A 26,761-nucleotide genomic window follows, 5' to 3' on the forward strand; every position below is an offset into this window, starting at 1 on the left:
CTCTAGGGGGTATTGTTTCTTCGTTAAGGAGGGCCACTTGGAAAGTGCATGCAGCCTCTGGAGGAATCTGAATGAAAAGTCAGGAAGGCCTAAAGGATATCTGAGCCCCAAGCTTTGATAAAATATCCCTCCTGAAGAGGGAAACAGGACATATGGGCATGCATAAGAATTCATGGCACAAGAGTTCATTTCCAACTTCACAGCTAACAGGTTGTAGGAGGGGCGAGTACTCAGTTTTCCAGTAGTGCTGACCATTGGTGTGGTCCGCAGGCTAAGGGGTGATTCGGCCGTGATTAATACCGAGAAGGTTGCCCCAGTGTCCAAGATAAAGTCTATGGGGTGTCCTCCCACCTTAAGGGTCACCTGGGGCTCACGGTGGGAGACGGCCAATGGTGATATGGGCCCCTGGCCCTGTTACTCGGACTCATCTCCAGGGGATGGTCCTTCTTGGTAAGCCTGCAAGGTGGCTGGCGGCACCAGTTTCTTTGGGGCATTGGGACACTCACATTTCCAATGCCCACGCTTTTTGCAATGTGCACACTGGTCTGACCCCAAAAGGCGTCTTGGTCTATGTTTTGGCCTTAGCCCTTTTCTAGGCCCCTTCTCTTTCTCAGAATTCGGAGGTGACAGTGCAGTGGCCAGCAAAGCAGCCTTCTTTTGTTTCTCCTTTTGTTTGGCTGCCTGATCTCTGTTATTATATACTTTAAAAGCAATTTCAAGCAGCTGTCCTATAGGCATGCCCAAACCTCCTTCTAGCTTCTGTAACTTTTTACATATGTCCGGGGCACCTTGGGAAATGAAAGTCATATTCAGAGGTCGGAAATCATCTGGAGTCTTAGGGTTCATATCCATGTATTGCTGGAAAGCATTCATCACCCTCTCCAAAAAGGTAGAAGGGTCCTCTTTTTTCTCCTTGTATTATTTCTCTTAATTTTTGCAAGCTCTTATGTCTAGGGACCCCATTCTTTAAGCCCACAATGAGACAATCCCGATATAGGTGAAGTTGACCTCACCCACCAGCGCTATTATGATCCCATCCCGGACCTCGGGTAGGGACAGCTTCCACACCTGGGGGCCTTGTTTCATAAGTGCGGTCTAACTCAAGCAGTCTATCTGCCTCTTTTCGTGCCTGTTCTAACACCACCCAACGCTCTTCTGCAGCAAGGAGGGTAGTTAGTAAAGTCTGTATATCTGCCCAAGTAGAGAGGTGAGTTGAGAACACGGAAAGAAAAAGTTCAGTCATGCGATTAGGGTCACTCCGATATGGCGGGGTGTGATTTTTCCAATTATATAAGTCAGAGGTGGAAAATGGAGTATATATCAGTATTGGCCTCTGGGGACCGCCTGCTTCATCCAGCCCTGCTGGTGCCTCTCGAAGGGGATATTGCCCTGCCTGGTGTTTGGGGGCTCCCTCACCAAAAACTGTAACCCTACTAGGTACGAGAAGGGGCAACCATACCTGAAACCGCGTTTCCACTGTCCATCTCCTCCAGGTCTCCCCTCGATGGACTAGTACTAGAGTCTGGTTCCAGCCCCAGCAGGGAAGTGTGCATTCTCCTCCCCCAACCCTGTCCTCTCCCAGCAGCAGCATCACCACTGCCATAAGGAGGAGGAGGAGCCATTGCCAAAACTAGAGCCCATCTGTCCAGCAATGGGTCTTCGCTGGAAGAATCAGGAAGGACTTTTGGCTTCTCTTTGCCTTGAAAAAGAACTTGGTTAGAAGAAGGGTGGATACTCTGATATAGTGACATAAAAGCTTGAACACAGGGGACTTTGTCCCATTTCTTTTCTCTTCTACAAAACAGATCCAACTGAAAAATCGTATTAGAGTTTAACGATCCAAACCTCAGCCAAGCTTCCTGACTTGCCAACTTATATTGCAGCCAAATACTATTGCATAGAAAAATCATTTTCGTTTTAGTCATTGGGGCATAGCTATATTGCCTCCAGCTGGTCAGAATGCATCCCAAGGGGGACTCTACTGGTATGGAGGATCCCCCTCCCATCCCTGGTCCCCTGGTGTGGTTTCTCAACTGTGATGGAAGGCTGGGGGCCCTTTCTCTTTTCTGCTTCAATGCAATTCATGGCCCGACCTACTTGAAAGTCAATCTCTACTGTTATCAACTTAATTTCAGTCAAAATGCCCCTAACACCAATTTTTGGTCCCCAATTCTCACTGAGACGCTTCTTCTTTTTTTTTCAACAACACCTTAGCGTGATATGCTACAGAAACTTTATGAAACCAGTCGTCGTGCTCCATCAACCAGGACCAAAGGTATTCATGGATTTGGGAACAGGTGTTATACAGACAGGGGCTGACACGGCAGTGGAAACGGCGTAACGCCTTGCGTGCCTCAGTTGGACATTCACCGTCGGTCAAGTTCAAGCGAGGCTCTCACATTCACACGCATACACATATATATAAAACCACTTGGCCAGGCTAACACCCTCGGCAATCTCAACCTCACACAATCCCTAGAATGACAGGTAATCTTGACAACCTTAGCAGCCTCAACCTCCCAGACAACCCCAGGATGACAGAGGTGACCGCAACAGCCTCACTCACACACCCAAAAACCAAAACCAAGACTCTAGAGCCACCAAGAGTCCCCTATGCCAACCTACTTTCAGTGTCAGTCATCTGAAGCAGCACTCACTTCAGAAACCAAGCGTCTAATCCCCCTCTGGACTTGCTCTATCTGCCCTGGCCCTGAGTGCAACAGGGAGAGAAATCATGGACTTGCCCCAGGGGTTTTTCCCTTAGCCGGTCTAGTTCCCTGCTTACCTTATTTTTGCGCTGCTAGGGACTGGCGGTGCCATGGCGAGAATAAGGACCGGGCAACATTTCCCTTTTGAGGTTAAAAAAAAAAAAACCTCTGGCGGCCACTTAAGGGTCAGTTGGCCTGTCCCAGCCCCGCCCGGGGCCGCCAAGCTGCAAAGAGCCCCACGTTGGGCACCAGAATTTGTTACCGTAAATCGCGGATTCGAGCCGCCTGCCGCAAAGCCAATACTGAAACGGGAGGAGGTAAGCACCAAGAGAGCTTTATTGAACACGGTGTTCAAGAGACAGAGGGTTCCTTAAATTCTGTCTGCCCCAAAATGGCTAAATGGAGGGTTTTATAGGGAGAGAGCCAGGGTTTAGAGATTTCCAGGAATGTTGATTCTTCTCTGAGGTGGACATGATGACAAAGTGACCTATATGTCTGGCAGGTCTCTTATTGCCATCCTGGTTTCAGTCACAGATGGATCTGGATTTTGCTCAGTTATCTCGGGTCCTGATGGTATTGCTCATTGTCTTGTCCCCTGGTCTAATCAACAACAAAAATCTCAATTATCTTGTTTTTCTACAAAGGAACCTATTTTTCCATAAAGGAACAATCGTAAGACAGATCCCAGAGCAAGTAATCGACATTTTCAAAGACTAAAGATTTAATCACAGCTTAAAAAAAAAAAAAAATACAGCTGAACAAGGAAATATATTCTCTTATTTTGATACTGAAACACTAAAGAAATGTATTTTCTCTACTTCAAGGTGTTTGTTCACACATAAGCAGCATCAGTAACTGTTTTTCATGTGCCTCAGCAACAACTACATTTTGCCAAACCTACGATTGCAATTTTAATTTGTAAAATCATAGCTCAAATTTCAGACACTTTTCTGGTTATGACATTTATAACTCTGTTAAGTTTGTCAACAAGAACTTCTAATTGAAGAGTTACAATATTTAAACCCACTAGTTAGACAATCCAGGAGAAAAGAGGAAAATGGTTTCTCATCTCCAGAAAGTAGGACCTTAAAGCATCAAAAATATTCTCACATAAAACCTATAGTACCCTTTAGTTTAGCTATTTTGGTCAAGTGTTTTCAGGAAATCAGCAAAGTAAAAACTTATCTGTAGATGACAAAACTTAATATAAAAAAACAAAGAACCATACCCAGTGCCGTTGATTCCGACTCATAGCGACCCTATAGGACAGAGTAGAACTGCCCCATAGTTTCCAAGGAGCACCTGGCAGATTCAAACTGCCATGATGAATTTGTAATACATAATCCCAAGACACAATACCATACAGTCAGGATACATCAAGAATATACCAAGACTATTAAGGCTCTAAATACCTGAACAGCAACAAAAATAACTTCGTAAGTAAATGATGAATTCTCCAAACTATTGGCTTTAATGACGTTTTAGATTCAAAAAATAAATCAGCCAAGTTAGCAATAAAGAAATAATACTCAATTTAACATCAACAAATTACCTAAAAGATCGTAGAAATTATTTTAAGCCTGTAAACCATAAAACATAACTAATTGAAATAAAGTTTTTAAAAATATTCCAAATTTTCATTCCACTTTTACTATTTCTCATATTTTTCCAATCTAATTTTATCAGCTGGCTTTGGAAATCACAAGGTTTCTGTTCAACTGACTAACGTTTCTCCAGGCCATTTCAGACATGTTCCATTGTGGCCTTGGCAGCTGAGGGCTGGGGGCTAAGGGGGCCTAATTTTGCCCCACCCTACCTACCTTTTCACTCGAGGTAGACAAGATTTTTTTTTTTGGTAGACAAGATTAGCCCATTCTCATTCATTTACATACAGAGGCATTTTGAAAGGCTATCTACGCAGTAAATACCAAAGCCCTTTAGCAGTTTCGTAAACGAATCCAGTTCTTAGCTAAGGAAACTGGAGGCTGTCATCCCAGTTCCAGACATTTTGAAAGGCAGAAGACAATAATTTCTTTTTCTTTTGCTGTTCTGGAACTACTTTTCCTTTAAGACAAAATTACCTTTTTTCTTCAAACCACGTGGAGTAAAAAACATGACCAATTGCTCAGTAAACAGCCCAATCAGTAAACGCTCAGCGGTCTCCACAAGTATGCTACAATTCAACCTGAATTGCTCTTCACCAGTTAGTTTCTATGCAACACACACATTACACATAACACACAGACAGAGGTAACTGAGATAATCTCACAGTCTCAACCTCCCAGAGAGTGCTGATCACACATAAGACAAACAGAGAGCACAAGTCAGGACCAGACAAGTCAGGAATATCTGAATCTCCACTTTAATTTTCCAGATACCTCTTATCCCAAATACCAAACAGAGGGGCTTCAATCTCTCAATCCAAACAAAGACCTCTACATGCATTCCCCCAGAAACAGGGTGTACCATCTAGAGACAGACAGTATCCAGACACACAATAACCGCGGCTGAAACAAGTGGCTGGGCAAGAGGCCACCTGGAGAGGAAAGAGAGGAAAAGGCGTAGCCTGCAGTTCCTGCCAAGAGTTCACTACCAGTGGGTCAGAAATTCCCTACGCACTGTGGCCAAAAAAAGGTGTCCTTTGGTCCCTAGGGCTTGAAAAAACCTGTTGCTCTGGGGACCGTTCGTGAAATTTTTCCTTTGGTCCCTAGGGTCAAATGACCTGTTGCTCTGGGGACACTCCGTAGACCTTTCTGTAGTAATTTCTGGCGGGGAGACCCCCTAGTCCCTGAGGTTTAAGGTGTCACTTGGTCTCTAGAGTCAGTTTAGACCGTTGCACTGGGGACCCTTCAGGTGTCCCTTGGTCCCTAGGGTTTGAAAAAACCTGTCGCTCTGGGGATGCTTCACCCTTCACTAGTGCCTCCGGCCCCCACAGTATGAGACACCCATCCACGGGGGACTCCCGGGTGGCCTTATCTGGGCGAGCAACTCATCCGCCACTCGGATTTCCATTGAGTCCTCGTCATTGCGCTTCATGTTTCCAAGGAAAAACAGATAGAAAGGCAGAAACTTTGCTCGGGAGGAAAATGAAACTAAGGTTGGGCTGCGAGGAGTAAGGGGAGAAGCCCTCACCCGGTGTAGAAACGCGAGAAGAAATCAGTCTCAGCAGCTGCTTCCTAAGTCCACTAAAAAAAAAAAAAAAAAATACTGGGGTCAAGCAATTCTCTCCACACTGCCTCGGGTCCAAGAACAGGACGCAAAGGGTCCCTTCCCTCCTGGCTCACCAAAATTGTTACCGGATTAAGGTTCTTGCCTCTTGCTGGTCAAGAATGGGCATGTAAGGCACATGGTTTTCCACATGAGCAAAGTTTTATTGAAGAGGCTTGCAAGCAGACATGAGGAGGAGCCTAGAGCAATCAATGCTTACCCTCATCTCACTGAATAAAAGATGGGCTGAGTTTTTAAAAGTTCTTGGGCAGGAAAAGATTCATGTTTATTCATAGGCACAGGTGGGGATATGTTAACTAAGGTGCCCACGCAGCAGCTCTCCAAGATGGCTCCTGTCCCAGAGGCCTCTGGGATTCGTAGCAGGACTTATTATGGGGTATCGCGCCTGCGCAGTCTCTTGCTCCCCAGGTTCGATTCCCTGGCTGGGACTGTAGCCCCTCACTGCCCCTGGTGGAAGGTCACACAGCAGTCACAGGTGGATGTTCTGCGCATGTCCCAGGGCCCGGTTTTTTCCAGCTACTCCTGAAAGGCAACTTTAAAGAAGTTTGCAGGCTATTTTTAGATACCCTGCCCCATTGTTCTGGGGAGTGGCTTTGTTTCTTCACCCTGGCCCATTTCTTGTTACTTTGTTTGCAGATTTGGGGGCCCCTCTGTTCCCTGTCTTAATAAATCCCTAGGTTCCACACTCAACCCCCTATTACCTCCCTGATAGTATAGTCTATTTCTCTTTTACTTTCTTCTCCTTTAACCGTACCAGTCTCTTCATTATTTCTCCAACAGGCATCCTCCGATCTCAGGGCCTTTGCTCCCTGTCTTATGGTCACTGATTTAGAGCCAGAACACTAATTTACTATGGAAGTCTCATCCTTATTACAGGTGAACTCTCCCTAAAGCTGACCTGATAAATGAGATATTGTTAGTTGCCATCGAGTTAATTTTAACTCATGGCGACCCCATGTGTGCAGAGTAGAATTACTCCATCAGGGTTTTCAAGACTGTGACCTTTCAGAACCATATCACCAGGCCTTTCTTCCGAGGCACGTCTGGGTGGGTTCGGACCACCAGCCTTTCAGTTAGTAGTCAAGTGCTTAACCAATTGTGCCATCCAGGCATCAAAAATGAAATATGGAATTACAAAACCCTTGAAGAAATAACCTGGTGGATCTGGGAGAAGTAGGCCAAAAAATTTTCACTATGTAAAATAATTGTTTCACAAGAGGATTTGTGTTAAGATTCTGTTAAGTAATACGTTTCCTAAGGATTTTTTAGGTTATATTTGCTTTGTCAAAACGCATATAAGGAAAAAGCAGGTTACAATAGCTTGGTTTGTATGATTAACTTATATAAAATTATAAATAGGTGCAATGGATCGCTTTTATACGACCTTTCTTGCCACGGTCTGATAACTCCCACCCAAGTGATTGGGTAGAACCATGCAAATAAGGTAATCATGGCCCACCAAGAGGACTGGAGAGCTTCCTAGTAATGCAAATAAAGTTCATGGCACCCATGTGAGGGTGGGTCCATGCCAATAAAATCTGTGGAACCCTATTGAAATGACTGGTCGTTTCTGCCATCCCGTTAGGCTTAAAACGAGCCATCCCAGAGGAGGGAAGGAGAGGATCTCACCATCAACAAGAAAGAAGAGCTAGGAGTGGAGTGTCCTTTGGACCGGGGATCCCTGAGCCAAAATCTCCTGGAATCAGGAAACAGAGAGAAAGAGCAAGAGGGACAGAGAGAAGAAAAGAAAGAGAGAGAGAGACAGAGACAGAGGGAGCGTGAGCCAGGGAGACAGAGACAGAGCAAGAAACAGAACGAGAGAGACAGAGAGTGAGAGAGAGACAGAGGGTGACAGAGACCGAGCAAGAGACAGCAAGAGAGAGCCAGAGAGAGAGCGAGTGAGAGGGAGAGTCAGAGAGAGACAGAGTGACATGAGAGTGACAGAGAGAGACAGAGTGAGAGAAAGAGAACAAGAGCCAGAGAGTGAGAGAGTCAGAGAGTGAGAGTCAGAGAGAGAGCGAGGGAGAGGCAGAGAGAGAGGGAACAAGACAGAGAGTGAGACAGTGCACGAGAGAGAGGGAGAGAGTGAGGGACAGAGACAGAGAGAGAGCGAAAGACAGAGTGCAAGAGGCAGAGTGAGAGTGATCCAGAGAGAGATAGCAAGAGAAACAGAGACAAAGAGAGAGAAAGCCAGAGAGAGAGTGAGAGACAGAGAGCAAGAGAGACAGAGACAGCATGTTAGAGAGAGTGAGATGGAGTTTGAGAGAGAGACAGAGTGTGGAAGACAGCGAGCAAGAGGGAGAGACAGAGTGAGAGAGAGAGGGAGAGAGAGGGCGGCCAAGAGACAGAGTGAGCAAGAGACAGAGAGAGACAGCGAGACAGACAGAAAGGATGCTTGAGACAGAGTGAGAGACAGAGTGCGTGAGAAAGACAAAGAACAAGAGAGAGTGAGAGAAAGAGAGAAGAGTGAATGAGAGTAAGAGACAGAGAGAGCAAGCGAGAGAGAGAGCAAGCAAGAGAGAGAGCGAGTGAGAGAGAGACAGAGCGAGAGAGAGAGAGAGCTGTAACACTGAAGATGGCAAGAAGCGGTAATAGAGAAACCTGCAGGACATAGGCCCATGGAGCGAGAAAGCTGAGCGCCTTATGGCAGGAAGCTTACTGGAGAAGTAGGATGCCTCTGGGCACTTGGTGGAGCTAGGTGTGTCACCTATGCTTGGAGCTAGCTTCTTCAGGCTGAGGCTTACCGGCAGAGTGGGGTGGCTTGGGGCACTTATCTGCGGAGCTAAAAGAGTTTTGTTAACACTTGGCAGGCACCATTGAAAAGAGGCTGCCCTGATTGAAGAACTGTATCCTGAGCATGCTCGAACCTGAGCTGTAACCTGTTAACTTCCCTGATAAACTCCATAATCCTGAGTATGGTCTGTGAGTTCTGTGTGGGCATTGCAGTGGATTATTGAACCCAGCAGAGAAGTAGAGAGTGCTGTGGGATGGATGGTTGGTTTCAGAATTGCTAAAATGGCAGAGAGAGGAGACATGTCTGACCTCCACCTCATAGGAATCAGCCTTGGGCTGTTGATCTCGATTGTTCTGTCCTCTTGGTGAAGTTAGATGAGGTGGTCAGAGGCTCCCTCCATGCCCATTTTGACAAATAGGTACATCGAAAGATAAAATCCATTTAGTAACAGGGATTATCTCTGTTAGCAGTCAAGCGCTTAACCGCTATGGCACCAGGACTCCTTTTGTGCAAACTTAAGAGAGCATGAAAATCAGCTGCAGGGCTTGTTAATTAAGTCAGATTCCTGGGTCCCACCCGGACCCATTGACTCAGCATCTCCAGGGATCTGCGCCCCCAACAAATTCTGTCAAGGAAGTTCTAGGACAACAACTTGAACAACTGTCTTAGGGATTTAACTTTTTCAGACTTTGTCTTTATTTTTTTTTGTCTGGTGCCCTTACCTTTCCTCTTTCCCTCTCATGCTTTCTCTTGCTGCCGTGATCGATGGGATCTCAGGAGCCGATTCTTCATTCTTAAGGCTCTGTGGTTGGGAGAGAACAGGCCAGATGCTTCTGGAGAGAGGTGCCTTGGGAGTAATAATAATAATAATGGAAATATTGATTTGTTATCCCTCAGGTAACAGAGGAAGGTTGTGATTTATCAGCTCACACTGATGGTGGGAAGTTGGACACATTACTTAATATTTGCTGCCTGTCCATGTTATGAGGCTGCAGTGCTTCAGAGGTAAACCCCGGTGGCGTAGTGGTTAAGTGCTACGGCTGCTAACCAAAGGGTCGGCAGTTCAAATCCGCCAGGCGCTCCTTGGAAACTCTATGGGGCAGTTCTACCCTGTCATATAGGGTCGCTATGAGTCAGAACCGACTCGACGGCACTGGGTTGGTTGCTTCAGAGATTTAGGGACATATGGCTTTCTAAGTCCTCCCAGCAGTCAAAATTTTATAAGTTAAAATGGAAGATTCATTTTTAATGTTTTTTTCGCAGAGTCGACCTCTTTTCTATAATATTTTGGAGAAACAACTTTGGGTGGTCAGAGAGTCTGGAACAATGCTCTCGAGGGGTGGCAGGTAGTGGGGAAAGGGGGATCTTACCCGGGTCCTTTTTCTCTTCTTTGTGTGAAGACGCTTTTGGGAACTGAATTGTGTGTGTGTGTAGTAAATATATATGTACCTAAACATTTGATATTGTATGAGCATTCTTCATGTATAAGCATTCTTCATGTATACACTTAGTAACACTGTGTTCATTCTGTTGTACGTCTGTGACCACTGTCCCCTTCTAAATTTTTTCATCACCCTTAGCAGAAACTCCTAAAATCACCAAACCTGATTGAGTCAATTCTGACTCATAGCAACAAAATAGGACAGAGTAGAACTGTCCCGTAGGGTTTTCAAGGAGTGGCTGGTGGATTCAAACTGCCAACCTTCTGACTAGAAGCCGAATGCTTAACCATTGCGCTGCCTAATAATGAGTCCTCCTTTCTCCTCCCTCTGCCACCTGCCTCTAGTAACCACTAATAAATTTTAATCTCTCTACACTTGCCTATTCTGTTGTTTTCTCGTGCCATCGAGTCAATTCTGACTCATGGCGACCCCATGTGTTACAAAGTAGAACTGCTCCATAGGGGGTTTTCTTTGTTGTAATCTTTACAAAGCAGATTGCCAGACCTTTCTTCCACAGTGCTGCTCTGGGGGTTCAAATTCCCAACCTTAGGTCACCAGCAAAGTGCAAACCATTTGCATCAGCCAGGGACTGATGCAATAAGTGGAATTATACAATATCTGTCCTTTTGTGACTGACTTATTTCACTCGGCATGATGTTTTCAAGGTTTATCCATGTTGTAGCATGTGTCAGGACTTCATTTCTCCTCACCGTTGAGTAATATTCCGTTGTGTGTACGTACAACATTTTGTTTTTCCATTCATCTGTTGAGGAACATTAGGTCGTTTCCATCTTTTGCCTATTGTGAATAATGCTGCAATGAACACTGATGTACAAGTGCCTGTTTGTGTTCTTGTTTTAATTCTTTTGGGTATATGCCTAGAAGTGGAATTTCTGGCTCCTGTGGTAATTCTATAGGAAGTTCTGCTCTTATCTCCTAGGGTAGCTCTTCCAAGAAGAGAGTCGATCTTGATTATTTCTGGGCAAGTGCAGAAAATATAATAATTACAACTTTTCTATATTGTGTATCTACGATGTTCCAGGTGTTTTATATATAATGAAAAATATCATCGCCGTCTCGTAGATGAGAAAACTAAAGCTCAGGGACGTTATCTACCTTACTTAAATTTCACACACTGTTAAAATGACAGTCAGGATGTGGATCAAGTCTGCCTAATTGTTACCAGAATCGAATAAGGTTCTTGCCTCTCACTGGTCAAGAATGAGCAGATAAGGTACAAAGAATTTTTCACACGAGCAAAGCTTTATTGAAGAGCCTTGAAAGAGGAGATGAGGAGGGCCTAAGCAACGCATACGCCATCTCACAGAATGAAGTACTTGCAAGGGCTTTTAAAAATTCTTAGGGTGGAGGGGCGGGGGGAAGATTCATGTTTATTCAGAGGTATAGGTGCGGTTTTCTGGCAAGTAGCCTGTTTTGGATGGGGATAGGTTAACTAAGGTATGTGCGCAGCAGCTTTCTAAGATGGCTTTAAGATGGCTCCTGTCCCGGAGGCCTTTGGGATTCGTAGCAGGACTTGTTATGGGGTGTCGTGCCCGCACAGTCTTTCGCTCCCCGAGTTCGATTCCCAAGCTGTGGCTGCAGCCCCTCACTGCCCCGGTAGAAGGTCACACAGTGGTCACAGGTGGGTGTTCTATGCATGTCCCTGGGGCTAGTTTCATCTGGCTGTGTCTGGAAAAAAAAAAAAAAAACTTTAAAGAAGTTTGTGGGCTATTTTCTGATACCCTGCCCCATTGTTCTGGGGAATGGCTTTGTTTCTGTGACCTGGCCCATTTCCTGTTACTTTGTTTGCAGATTTGGGGGCCCCTCTGTTCCCTGTCTTACCATCGGAGCCTATGTTCTTTGTAATAAAGTTGGTACTGGGATTTACAGTTTATAAAAGCGCTTTCATACAAATCATTATATTTCGAATCATAGAATTCCCCAGTGAAATAGATATTCTTATAACACCAATTTTAGAAATTAGAAAACAGTTTTCAAAAGGTTATGTGACTTGTCTGTCCCCCATGCCATAAAGCTAGTAATTGGTGGAGCTGAGACTCAAACTCAAAATTTTTATAATAAAATTTATTTTTTAATATTTAAAAAATATTTAAAAAAATTATAGGAATATACATAAACCTAGAACAATGGAAGAGGTACCCGGGTGGTGCAAACAGTTTGTGTGTTACTACAAACCTAAAGTTTGGCAATTCCAACCCACCCAGAAGAGCCTCAGGAGAAAGGCCTGGTGATCTGCTTCCGTGAAAGTCGCAGCCATGAAAATTCTATGGAGCAGCTCTACTCTATCACATGGGCTCTTTCCATGAGTCAGAATCAGCTTGATGGCAACAGATTTTGTTTTGTTTTTTTTTGGTTTTAGAATGAAGGAAAAAAAAATCTCAGTTCCTCCAGTATTACTGAAGACAGAAGAATCATACATTGAAGCCCACTCTGAGTTATTCGGCTGCCTGTGTCCTTGTTAAGCAGGAAGGAGCCCTTATACACGACCGATTCCATCCTATGGGTACAGTCATACTTTAAAAAATGTTAAAGTTACGTTATTGGTAGCTTTTAAGAAACTATATGCCCTACTGCTCCAGGTCCCATTAACAATCTTTTTCAGGTTCCATCTGTCTCCGGGCAACAAATGTGGTTTCTTATTTTAAAAGCTACTGTATTTTTTCTATTATATAAGTAATATATGTTTGTTGCAAAGAATTTGGAAAATGAGGAAGTGTATAAAAGAGAAAAATTTTTAATTGTTCAATAATTTTTTTAAGATACAACCACTATGTTTTTTAACAAAGAATTTAGAAAATTCAGAAAATCCTAAAGGTGAAAAAATTATTCCTAGTCACATAGATGATAATTTTGGGGCATTTCTTTTCATTTTCACTTTTTTTAAAAAACATAATTGGGATCATCCTTTAAAGATCATTTTGGATGTGTGTGTTTTGTTTTTTTTTATCGAACATTTATCATAAGCCTTTTCCCATGTCCTTAGATGGTCTTTGCATGTATCTTAAACGGCTGCATACGTAGTTCATGAAGTGGACATGCTTTTATTTTCCCAGTGTCCTGACTCCACACATCTCTCTTTTTAGCCCTTTGTTTGTATTTATCCAGACATTATTTGTAATGGCTTTATGAGTGTAAAACATAGTCTCCCAGACCAAAAAAAAAAAAAACCAATGCCATCGAGTCGATTCCGACTTATAGGAGCTTCTTCTTTATTAATACATAATAATGTTAGTAGCACCCACTGAGGGTTCACTATCTGCCAAACTCTATTTCAAGACTTTGAACAGATTCTCACTAAAACCCCTACCTCCCACAATGACAGTAGGTACTGTTATTATTCCCATTATACAGATGATAGAACAGAGGCACAGAAAGGTTAAGGCAAATACCAGGAGTGCATTCCTTTGTAAAATTCCTTTGTACACAGCAGAAAATTCAGCTTAGAGTTTCTTGTACCAATAGGCACTTATTTTTTCTCATCCAGCCTGGACATGGGCAGCTACCAGCATTGGTTTAGTGGCTCAGTGACATCAAAGCTGCCGTCACTGCAGTCCCCTTCTCTCATGCCTCTTGGTTTTTAAAATGGCTGCAACGGCTCCAGACATCACATCCTAATTCAGGGCAGGAAGAGAGCAAAACTGATGGTGCTGACCACATCTGCTTCACATCATGAAAATACACTAATTCCACACATGAATCATTGTGTTTCACGTGACCACTCCCAAATACAGAAGAGCTGGGAACGCGATCGTTTACCTGTGGCAATCTCTGGAGTAGAAGCTGTCTAGGAAAGAGGGTTTTGGGAATGATTGTTGTATCAACCAACTATCAGTGGCCGCCACAAGATACTTACTGAGATCAAGTATTGGTCTCCTTTGACCTGAGCAGCCCGTTGCACACAGGAGCCAGCAACCAGCAGCTAAGAGTTGCTGTTTCTCACATCTCCGGCCTAGAGTAGAAATGGTCCAGAGCCTGCCAAACCCCATCTCTCACTGAATATAACATCGTGTAACATATGTTAACATTTTTCATCAATATTAGTGTCACTGCAAATTGCTGTTAAAATAGAAGTGGTTTCATACATTATTTATCTGCAGTGTGTCCACTGAGCCATTCTTTTGCTGGAGAGCTGTCTCCTTGGTATTTATAAACTCAGGAACAAATCTGCAGCTCATTGGCTTTGTATCCGCAGGTGGTGACAGAGGAAGCTGTTCTGGCTGAAACAAGTTGTTGCATCTCCTCTTTTGGCCCTGAATTTGTTTAATAAGTGCCTGTTTGCAGGTGATCTAAACTAGGGGCTGCACAGTGAAAATTCTGAAAATGATGGCTGCACCCCAAGTCATGAAAAAACGGTGTTATCTTAGGAGAGGTCAGCACAACTGGACTAAACCAAAAGCAAAGAAGTTTCCGGAATAAACTGAACTCCTTGAAGGTCAGTGAAGCAGAGGTGGGGGTCTGGGGACCATGGTTTCAGGGGATATCTGGGTCAACTGCCATAATAAAATCTATTAAGAAAACATTCTGCATCCCACTTTGCTGAGTGGTGTCTGGGGTCTTAAACACTAACAAGTGGTCATCTAAGATGCATCAATTGGTCTTAACCAACCTGGAGCAAAGGAAAGTGAAGAACACCAAAGATGTAAGGTCATTATGAGCCCAAGAGACAGAAAGGGCCACATAAATTAGAGACTACCTCAGCCTGAGACCAGAAGAACTAGATGGTGCCCGGCTACAACCAAGGACTGCCCTGACAGGGAACACAACAGAGAACCCCTGAGAGGGCAGGAGAGCAGTGGGATGCAGACCCCAACTCTCATAGAAAGAAGAGACTTAATGGTCTGACAGAGACTAGAAGCACCCCAGTGGTTATGGTCCCCAGACCTTCTGTAAGCCCAAGACAGGAACCATTCCCAAAGCCAACTCTTCAGACAGGGATTGGACTGGACTATAAGATAGAACATGGTACCAGTGAGGCGTGAGCTTCTTGGCTGAAGTAGACACATGAGACTATGTGGACAGCTCCTGTCTGGAGGGGAGATGAGAAGGCAGAGGGGGACAAATGCTGGCTGAGTGGACACGGGGAATACTAGGTGGAGAAAGGGGGTGTGCTGTCTCATTGGGGGGAAAGCGACTGGGAGTACACAGCAGGGTGTGTGTAAGTTTTTGTATGAGAGACTGACGTGATTTGTAAACTTTGACTTAAAGCACAATCTAAAAAGATGGTATTATATAATTAGAGGGGGCTCAGAAAGGATCCATCATTTATTATGGCCTTCCAGTTGTGATTATTTCTATAGCAGGAGTCTAAACTAGCAATTCGTAGGAGCGTTTTGTTCAGGGTCAGAACTAGGGTGAGGCAGTGAGGTGCCTTTGATACAAAATTTAAGGAGGTGTTGAGTCTCACAGTTGGACAGCACTTGCATGGCTTTGAGTTTGTTTGGCCCCTCTTGTCAATATTTAAAAATTGGTATATTTATTCAACAAGTATTTCTTGAGCACCTGCTGTGTACCAAGCACTATTCTAGCCACTGGGGATATAGTAATGAATAAGGTAGTCACTACTGTCCTTATGAAGCACACATTCTAGTAAAGGAGAGATTTTATCTATAAATCTGTATTTCTGGCTTCTCTAGAAGCATCAGAATATGTGACAACCCTGGAATGACTTTTCTTCGTGACAACATCACTTGGGTCTGGGGAGCTGCTGCCTTTTATTTACATGGAGCATGAACTCTATAATTTGTCACAGTCCACATCATTGCCTATTGTCTCATTTGATCCATGTAGCATCTATCTGGGGGCAGATACTACTATTAATGCTGTTTTTGTAGGCAAAGAAACTGAGACTCAAAGGGGTGAAGTAATTGACCCCAGGTCTTTTAGCTGTAGAAAGCAGAGTGGGATATGAGCCCAGTTCTATGTGACTTCAGAGGCTGAGGTCTTTGCCACTGTGCAGAGTAGTGACATGGGATGCAGGAACCACGGTAATATCACCAAGCAAAAACATTAAACCCACAGATGATCAAGTTAGAGAGGTACATCAGCAGGAAACAGATGGAACCCTCAAATTAGGATAATGCAAGCTGAGTTTAATAAAGAAACTATTTACAAAGGTGTGGGCAGAGTGTAAGAAAACCACAAGGCATAGTGCAGCACCCTGGATTAGTGATAGTGAGGCTCCATTACCACTCCTAAGCCTTTAGGAGCAAGAGGAGAGGGCTGTTACTGGGACTGGGGGACAGAGACGACTGTGTGAGAGGGCTTCCTTACTTGAGCTGAGCCCTTGGGCAGTGGCATGCAACCAGCCCCTGGGGACTTCTCAGGGAGGAAGCTTAGAAAAGAAATTTCCCAACCCTACTCTCCAAGTTCTCCCTATTCCTTCCTGTTGATCTCCTGCCAGAGTGGTACCCAGATGGAAGCCAGAGGGCAAGGAGCCCGCTGGTGCATCCAGACAGGTCAGCCTCTAGGGCACAAAGCTAGGTGGAGAAGAGGGGAAAGCATCTCAGGAGGTGCAAACAAAAGCCATCCAGCACAAGAGGCAAGTCAACACCTAGGGAATTTTAGGGGACAAGGGTAGTGATAAGGGGTAGGGGAAGACATAAAAATAAGGGTGAATTCAAGGTCCTGGGGAAGCATCTTGTCCTCCTTCTCACTTTCTCCTTGGCAGCCATGTTTCACCACCTCATCTCCTAGAAAAATGATAGATGCCACATCAGAAATTCCTTAAGTTGGCAACACAAGGCTTGAAATCATTGGCTTGTTGACTTCCCAAATAAACAAAAGACTGAACTCCAAAGGGTGGCACCTTCTTCCAGTTGTTCAGAGGTGGCATAGGACATTGAACCTTACCTTTAGAAAGCTACACTTTAAAAGCATCCGAAGTAGGTCTGTGTTGTGTTTAAAGTTCTCCCCTAAAAGTTATTCAGCTTAATCCTTCTTGTCACATGCCGTATACCCTGCTAAACTGAGTCGTATATTACCACCACTAAACACCATTTGCTTGCTTACTTTCAGAATTCTGTTTCTGAAATCAGCTGGACTGTGGCTTTGGGTTGTTAGTGGAGATTTTAATCAGTGTATCTCAATCATCATTATAGTGACATTTCCCACAACCCATTCTGGAGGCTTTTATGAATATCCCTGTCAGCAGTAGTAACAGTAACAAATTCTGGAGCACTTTAGCTGACACTTGAACAACTCAGAAGAGTCTATAAACCTAGTACAATTGATTCAGAAACAATGTGCTTCTGAGAATATCCAGGGGACAGAGAATTGCTGGGTTAGAACACTCATAAAAGGAATATGAAGTCATAATTTAGGGAATAGTTGTGATACCATTGGTTGTCCACCCATGGGTCTTTCCTCCTTTAGAGAGTAGACAAGCAAGCATGTGCCTCAAAGGAAGCTGGGCTTTTCCAGCCCCAGGGAGCAAATCATTTGCCCAATCCAGGCTTGGTGACCTCCTCCTCTTTGCCAGTGTTTGGATTAGCAGGGGTATGTGATGCCATTCTGGCCATGGCAGGTGTGAAGGGAAGTCTGCTGGGGTGCTCCTACAATAGGTTTTCTTGCTGATAAAAAGAGTCGCATAGGAAGATACAGTTCTGCGTTTTCCACTAGTTGTTATATAACCACTGTGATACCTGGAACTGCCAGAACCTGGTAATGACAGTGATGGGAGCCAGGTCTCAAGCTGAGGACAGGAGAGTGCAAAGGTACTTTATGATGTCCAGGAATCACGGAATTAGCCAACTTAGGTCCTTTTGTGACTCAGGTCTTGTTATGTGCGACTATGTATTTCTTATTGTCGACATCAATTGACACAGGAGGCCCAGATCTGAATGCATTGTATTAAAGAAAAACAAACCCAACCCATTGCTGGGGAGTCAATTCCAACTCATAGCAAATGTACAGGACAGAGTAGAACTGCCCTGTAGAGTTTCTAAGGCTGTAAATCTTTGTGGAAGTAGGCTGGCCACATCTTTCTTCTGTGGAGCTGCTGGTGGGTTCGAACCGATGAACTTTTGGTTAGCAGCCGAGTTCCAAAACACTGCTCTGCCAAGGCTTTATGCGTTGTGTCCAAACTCAAACCAAACCTGTTGCAGACAAGTCGATTACAACTCATAGTGACCCTATACGATAGAGTACAGCTGCCCCATAGGGTTTCCAAAGAACATCTGGTAGATTCGAACTGCCAGTCTTTTGGTTAGCAGCAGAGCTCTTAACTACCATGCCACCAGGGCTCCATCCATTGTATAAAACCCAAAAACCAAACCTGTTGCTGTCAAGTTGATTCTGACTCATAGTGACCCTATAGGACAGAGTAGAGCTGCCCTGTAGAGTTTCCAAGGAGCTCCTGGTGGATTCAAACTGCCAACCTTCCCGTTAGCAGCCATAGCTCTTAACCACTACGCCACCAAGGTTTCCGTGCGTTTTATAGATGCATGGAATTCAGAAGTTGGGGAGAAGGACTGGAGGGAAAGGGGAAGGGTAACTGATGATCTTAACAAGGTTTTTGTAATTTTTTGGGGGGGGTTCCAGAAGTAATATATAAATGTTATAAAAATCAATCAAAATGGAAGCAGTAAGAATAGAAGCTGGAAATATCCCATAATTCTCTACCTCCAAAAATGTCACTGTAATGTTAAAAAAAAAATAAGATCAAGGTAAATATTATTGTTAGCTGCCATCGAGTGACCCTCCAACTCATGGCAACCCCATGTACAACGGAATGAAACATTGCCCAGTCCTGCATCATTCCCATGATCTGTTGTGGATTGGACCATTGTGATCCATAAGGTTTTCATTGGCCCATTAACAGTAAATCTTGGATGTCTTTTCTGTGAATACATGCAAACCCACTCTATTAATTTTCATAACTGTGTAATGTTTCAAAGTACAGATATATCATAATTTTTAAACTATGATTCCAACTCATAGTGACCTACAGGACAGAGCAGAATTGTCTCACAGGGTTTCCTAGGCTGTAATCTTTACAGAGGCCAGCTGCCACATCTTTCTCCTGCAGAGTGGCTGAGGGGCTGGAACCACTGACCTTTTGGTTAGCAGCTGAGTGCTTAACCACTGTGCGACCAGAGCTCCTTAAAACATAATATAGGCGATGCTTTTTAAACATGTGATTCATGGATAACTACATCCATGAGCTCCCAATCTCTCCCTTCAGCCATTTTCAACAAGTTTAGCAGTCATTCAAAGAGGTAGGCTCAGAGAGAAGCCACGTGACACAGTGGAAGGGGCACAAGATTTGGGGTCAGGCAGATGGGCTTGGATTCAGCCCTACAACTTACTAGCTGTGTGCCTTAGTTGTTTCATCTTAAAAAAAGGGGGTGATAAAATCTACCTTTTAAGGTTGTTGTAAGGATTAGAAATAATGTATTAAAGCACCCACCACACAGAATGGCTGTTGAATGAATGACAGCTACTGTGCTACGACTGGAGGAGCCCCCATGAAGTAGTATTACTATCTTTGGTTATTGTTACTGTGGTCACAGTGGACAAATAAGCACGTGTCCTTGTTAGTCTAAAATGATGTCTGGAAATTATTGCATGTGTGTCCTCCAAAGGGTGCAAAGTATGTCCATGGAGGCAAGTTGTCTAAATTTACCTAAGGTGCACCTGACCCAAGCCATGGTATTTTCAATCACCTCATATGCATGCAAAAGATGGACAATGAGTAAGGAAGACCAAAGAATTGACGCCTTTGAATTGTGGTGTTGGCAAAGAATATTGAATATACCATGGACTGCCAAAAGAATGAACAAATCTGTCTTGGAAGAAGTACAACCAGAATGCCCCTTAGAAGCAAGGATCGCGAGACTACGTCTCAGTCTTTGGATGTGTTATCGTGAGGGATTAGTTCCTGGAGAAGGACAACATGCTTGGTAAAGTACAGGGTCGCTGGAAAAGAGGAATGCCCTCAACAAGATGGATTGACACGGTGGCTGCAACAATCAGCTTAAGCATAGCAACAATTGTGAGGGTGGCACAGGACCAGGCAGTATTTCATTCTGTTGTGCATAGGGTCGCTATGAGTTGGAACCGACTTGACGGCGCCTAAAACAACACCAACATCGGTTCTGTAAAGAAAGTAACTTAAAACATTTCACTTTCATTTCACGGACAGAAGCCTGCAGACAGATTTTACACTCTATCAAATAGGCCAGAAAAAGACATCATTTGTACTAAGGGAATCTCAATAGGCTGGAGGGAAGGGCTATATCAAATGAGGTAGAATTTATTAGGGACAAATGTAAAATTTTACAGTTCTGTTTCTTTTCTCTTTTTTGACAATCCAGAATGTAAGAAAAGTGTCTTAGTAGCAGGAGTGAAAAAAGCTTAGGGATTTTATCTGGCTGAAGTTCAATGTAAAGCAACAGTGGGATCCAGCTCTCTGAACAAGCAAATGTAATCTTAGTTCTCAAAAAGAGAAGTAGAATATTCAGAATGAGGAAAGTGATGATCCCACTTAGTTCATCCTCATTAGACCACATGCTCTAACATGAGGGATGACAAGTAACAGGTATATAGGCTGAGGCTTCTTGTTTGCATGTCCATGGCAGATACCACTAATTAATCATGTCCTACTGAGTTTAGACAGAGTATCTTACACAAATTTTACACAAAAGAAATTTTGCTGAAAATCATTCAAAAGCGATTGCAGCGGAACATTGACAGGAACTACCAGAAATTCAAGCAGGAATCAAAAGAGGACGTGGAACAAGGGATATGCTGACATCAAATGGATCAGGGCTGAAAGCAGATAATATCAGAAGGGTGTTTACCTGTATTTTATTGACTGTACAAAGGCATTTGACTGTGTGACTCATAACAAGTTACGGATAGCATTTTGAAGACTGGGAATTCTAGAACACTTAATTGTGCTCATAAGAAACCTTTGCATACACCAAGAGGCAGTCATTCATATAGAACAAGGGGATACTGGGTGGTTTAAAATCAGGAAAAGTGTGCAAGGTTATATCCTTTCACCATACTTATTCAATCTGTATGCTGAGCAAATAATCCAAGAAGGTGGACTATATAAAGAAGAATGTGGCATTAGGACTGGAGGAAGACTCATTAATAACCTGTGATTTCCAGATGATACAACCTTGCTTGCTGAAATGAAGAGGACTTGGAACATTTATTGACGAAGATCAAAGTCTACAGTCTTCAGTATGAATTACACTTAACATAAAGAAAAGAAAAATTCTCACAACTGGACCAATAAGGAACATCATGATAAATGGAAAAAAGATTGAAATTGTCAAGAATTTCACTTTACCTCGATCCACAATCAACGCCCATGGAAGCAGCAATCAAGAAATCAAAGGATGCATCGCATTAGGCAAATCGGCTGCAAAAGACCTCTTTAAAGCCTTGAAAAGCGAAGATGCCACCTTGAAGACTAAGGTGCGCCTGACCCAAGCCATGGTGTTTTTAATTGCCTTATATGCATTCAAAAGCTGGACAATGTATAAGGAAGACCAAAGAATTGATGCCTTTGAATTATGGTGTTGGTGAAGAATATTGAATACACCATGGACTTCCAGAAGAACGAACAAATCTGTCTTGGAAGAAGTACAGCCAGAATGCTCCTTAGAAGCAAGGATGTTGAGACTTTGTATCATGTACTTTGTATATGTTATCAGGAGGTACCAGTCCCTGGAGAAGGACATCTTACTTGGTAAAGTAGAAGGTCAGCAAAAAAGAGGAAAGCCCTCAACAAGATGCATTGACACGGTGACTGCAACAATGGGCTCAAGTATAACAATTGTGAGGATGGCACAGGACCAGACAGTGTTTTGTTCTGTTGTGTATAGGGTCACTATGAGTCAGAACTGCCTTGATGACACCTAACGACAACAACAACATCTGAATCCTTCTCAACACAGGTCTCTAGGCATCCAATGTTATTTTATGGGAGTTGGTATGGAAGATGAAACTTACTGGTGGCCAATGGGTTGCAGGCTGCTCCCATGTGGTTCAACATTTGCCAGTTACAAGTGATTGGATAAAGGCTCAAGGGCTGCCAATTGGTAAACTACTTTGAAAACTTTATCCAAACTGGAACGAGTTGGCTTACCCTGAATCTCTCTTTTGGGAATTTGAACCGAGAAAAACAATGTGAGTTAGGTAGCTGGTGGCCGGTCCAGAAGCTGAAATGGTTTGTGGAGAGAGGCCACATGGTATTGTAAAGGCCAAAAGGAGCGTAAGGAACCAGGAGAAAACAGAAGCAAGAATGAGGAAGCTATGCTGTGGAAAAAATTTACAAGGGTCGAAGGGGTAAGGATGTTGTTTGGTGACAACAGAAATAGTAGAAAAAGAGGTAGCGAGAGCTGAGGATGAACAGAGCCCTGCTGCTAAAAGACTGATGAGATCTCCTTTCCTCGATGTGAAGACCCAGCTGTGTTGCCATCTCAGCTCTTCCCGATAGGTCTCATCAGCTTGGGGCCTAGTAGGCCCCGCCATGAATTTGAAGTTCCTCTTTTTCTGTGGTATACCATAAACCTCCCACTACTTGAGGGAACCCAAGGGAATCTGTTCCTTGTAACTCAAACCATCTTCTCAAGGCTTTGAGTCTCGTTCTGGATGCCATATTGACAAATTGGAACAGATCCTGAGGAGAGAGACTAGAGTGGTAAAGAGGCCTGGGAACCCTCACACAGGAGGAGTTTTAAAAGTAATAAGGAATGTTTATCCAGAGCAGTGGTTCCCAAAGAGCAATTCCCAAGCATTGGCAACAGCATCACCCAAGAATTCCTTAGACATGTAAATTCCTGGGAGCACCCTAGATATATGGTATGAGAATATCTGGGGATGGGCCCCAGTGTCTGCACTTTAACAAGCCCTCAAGGTGATTCGGATGCAACTCACATTTGAGAACCACTGGCCTAGAGAAGAGAAGACCTAGGCAGAACATGAGGATGATCTCCGGTTATTTGAGGGACTGTTGAGGTGATATGAGACCCCAGGTGGCAGATCAAGAACTAGTGGGTGGAAAAAAAAAAAATAGGGAAACAGATTTGAGGACAATAGAAGAAAGATTTTGCCAGCAGTGAAGGGTGGTTTGAAAATGGTTGGGACGTGGGGGGTAATGATCTCCTTGTCCCTGGTGGTGTTTGAGAAGGGGCTGCATGACCACTAGTTGATAGTTGTTATAGAGGACTGAGAAGCAACAGAAGGGAGAAGTGAAGGCTCAAAGAGGAAATGTGAATTAGAAAGGTTCTGAAAATTAGGAACAGGGATTGAGGACTAGCATCCCAAATCCTTTGTTACCATAGTAACAGTGGGGGTGGGGAGGCAACAAACTAACTGTGGGCATATGAGCCTCAGGTGGGGCTCCTTGCTGCATGCCCTTCTCAGTTAGAGGTGGACTCACGATCCTGGTCTCTGATATGCAGCAAATTCTAACTCCTAGAACCAGGATCCAACTTTGGGATTTATTTATCTCCCCACCTCTAGATTGTAACCAGTTGAACCAGTTGCCCTGAGGTACCTGTGGGTAAACTCAAATTTCCAAACTTTCAGTTAGCAGCCAAGCACATTAACCATTTATACCTCCCAGGGACTCCCTCTACTGTCTTGGGTAAAGGTAGAGACCCCAATATTGGGGCAAACAGATGGAGGAAGACAGATTCTCCACCAAACATCTTGGGAGAGGGAGCTACAGCTAGCATAATGAGCGCTAATATTAATCCTCCATTTTGGGCTTAGTGGGTAAAATGTTGGCACTGGAGTCAGACAGCCAGATATGTAATTGCATGACCTTGAGCAAGTTACTTAACATTTTTCTGCCTTATTTTCCTTGTCTCTTAAAAATGAAGCTTATGACAATCACTCTCTTATAGGAGGAGCCCTGGTGGTGCAGTGGTTAAGTGCTCGGCTGCTAACCAAAAAGGTCCGCAGTTTGAACCCACCAGCCGCTCCTTGGAAACCTTGTGGGGGCAGCTCTACTCTATCTTATAGGGTTGCTATGAGTCGGAAACGACTCAACGGTAACGGGTTGTCTTATAGGACTGCTTTCTAATTGCAACAATAGAAATGTGTCCAGTACGTGGTGGTAGTGCTCATTGCCTTTGGGTCAGTTCTGACTCATGGCAACTCCATGTGTGCAGAGGAGAACTACTCCATTGGGTTTTCAAGGCTGCAACCTTTCAGAAGCAGATCACCAGGCCTGTCTTCTGAGGTGCCTCCGCATGGGTTCCAACTGCCAACCTTTCAGCTAGTAGTCAAGCACTTAACCATTTGTGACACCCAGAGACTACCCCAGTACATGCTAAGCATCGATATATTTTAACTATTATCATTACTATAGTTGTTTTTATCTCATTAACCAAAAGCCAAACTAGTTGCCGATTCTGACTCATGGGGACCCCAACTCATGGCAATCCCACGTGTTGCAGAGTAGAATGGTGCTCCATAGGGTCCTCAGTGGCTGTGACCTTTCAGGCGCAGATCACCAGGCCTTTCTTCCTAGGCACCTTTGAGAGGATTCCAACCATCAATCTTTTGGTTAGTAGCCAAGTGCTTAAGAGTTTGTGCAACTCTGGTACTCCACTGGGACCTCCTGAAGTGCTTGTGAGAGGGTAGAGTAGGTTTCTATCAATCCTATTTTATAGCCCTAGGGATTGAGGCAAAGGATGCTTAAGACCCTGTCTGACCTCACACTGATTCAAGATCAGTGGTAGAACTAGGAGTTAGTTTTCCTGACTCCAAGTGGCCAGGGCAAAGGACAGATTCTGTGTGTGTGTTCTCTTAGAAAGAGGAATGGCATTTATTTCTTGAAAGAGCAATGTGTGCATGTGAGAGAAATTCTGCAAGAAGGTGTACAGTGAAAAATAAGTCTCCTTCCTATCCCCTAACCACCAGTCCCCAGGGGCCTTTCTGCTGACAGGTTTTGTGGCTCCTTCAGGGGATGTGTTGTGCGTATCTAAGCCTAGTGTGTATGAATCCCTGGGTACTATTTCTAGACCCCCACCCCGATCCTATTCCTGATATCAGGCTTGTGTGTGTTTATGTGTAGGGGCAAGGTGGGCAGGGCTATCTTGGAGTCTTTATGGGGGCAGAAGAGGTAGGTTGGGATCTGAGCTTGCCCTTGGTCAGTTGATCTTGGGTAGCACCAGCAACTGACCAAGGTCAAAGCCAGTACTGGATGGCTGCCTCCTGCCTCCCACAGAGTTGGGGACCCTGAGTTCTTTCCTTTGTTTGGGAAGGCACAGGAGGATGGCCTGTTGGTGTGAATACCCTGGCCACTTCCCCCTCCCTGAGCCTGCCTGTTATCTCATCCTCCTCCTCCTTAATTTCCCTCCCACTGTGGCCAGATGGGGGGGGCGGGGTTGGGCATTGCTGGGGGTGGAGGGTGGAGTGGGAGTGAAGCGGGGTTGGGGTGGGAATGCTGATGGGAAACTCTAGGCTCCAAGCAGCCTGATTGTCAGGGTATAGGCCCGGGATGGGGAGGCCACAGGGGTGTAGATCGCAGGCTCAGGGGGCCCGTTTTCCTAGGCTCTCTCCCTCTTTCCTGGGGCCTCTGGAGAAATGCCAGGTTCATTTTAACTCCAATAATCCTGCTACTGTCCCAGCTAAGAGGAACAATCTTTGCCTGATTATTATTTAACTCTTAGCAGCCACTTCCCTGTCAAACACAGAAGGGCCCTGGCCGCCTGCCATTTTGGTCAGGAGACAAGAAACCGGGCTTGCTGAGAATACGAGTCCTTTCTGGAGGTCTGCTGGGGCAAGCAGGAAAAGACAGCAGAGATAAACCATCTCCTGTCAGAACCACCCTGTTCCCACAAGTGTTTGTGTGTCGATTCTGTACTTCCTGGTTGGGAAATTGAGTTCCTGGTTTCCCCCTGCCTTACCCTCTGGTTTCCCTTTTCCCTGCCTTGGGAGTTCGGCAGGGTGTTGGGTGAAGAACTGGGTGCTCTGTGGTGGGTCAACTCCCTGAGTCTCCCTCAGCAAGACCCTGTCTTCTGAAGCCTGAAGTTATTTAAAAAAAATGTCCCTGTCAGGCAGTTCGCTGGCCTCGGTTGGCTTGAATATGTCCAGTCATGGGGAACTCACCACTTCATGAATCTTTCCATTTCATTCTTAGATGGTGATTGTGGTGAGACAAAATTGAGTCTAAGTCTGAGGAATCCCTTGGGGCCAAACAGAAAGAACCTAATAATTAAAAAAGCTGTCATTTACTGAGCATTCACCAGGGATAACGCCGAGGGGTTCTACATGGACCATACCATTTAATCCTCAGACTTACCCTGTGACACAGGAACCATTGCTATGTCTACTTTACAGATGAGAAACTGAGGCTCAGAGGTTAATTCACTTGTCCAAGATCACAAATCGAGAGAGAAGAGCAGGACTGGGATTTGTGGCTAGGGCTGCTTGAATTGGCAGCTACTGGACTCTTAACCTCAAATTTCTCTTTCACTGAACAATCCTGTGGGCTCCAGCTCTTGGTGTCTCCAGCCCTTTGGACATTTCTCTCAGGATCAGGTTTCCAGTGGCCTGTCTAAAACTTGGATGAATTTGGCCTATTATTAGTAAGAAGGGGTATAAATGTGGGAGAAATCCATTTGTCACAAGAGACCACCAGGTAAGGGTTGGAGAGGTGA

General features: G+C 44.4%; 1 long non-coding RNA gene across 3 annotated transcripts in view; it reads left to right on the top strand.

Moving 5' to 3' along the window:
• LOC135229446 (uncharacterized) overlaps positions 1-26,761 on the top strand; it is a 111,440-nt gene that overhangs the window by 45,924 nt on the left and 38,755 nt on the right. The window contains exons 2-3 of one of the 3 annotated variants that reach the window (XR_010320154.1): positions 12,493-12,636; positions 14,326-14,565. This is a non-coding gene — a long non-coding RNA (uncharacterized LOC135229446). Of the gene's footprint in view, positions 1-12,492; positions 14,566-26,761 lie in introns of all 3 variants that reach the window. The other 2 variants (XR_010320157.1, XR_010320150.1) reach the window with 2 other exon arrangements.

The sequence above is a fragment of the Loxodonta africana genome, chromosome 2, assembly GCF_030014295.1.
Source record: "Loxodonta africana isolate mLoxAfr1 chromosome 2, mLoxAfr1.hap2, whole genome shotgun sequence".
NCBI classification, from domain to species: Eukaryota; Metazoa; Chordata; class Mammalia; order Proboscidea; family Elephantidae; genus Loxodonta; species Loxodonta africana.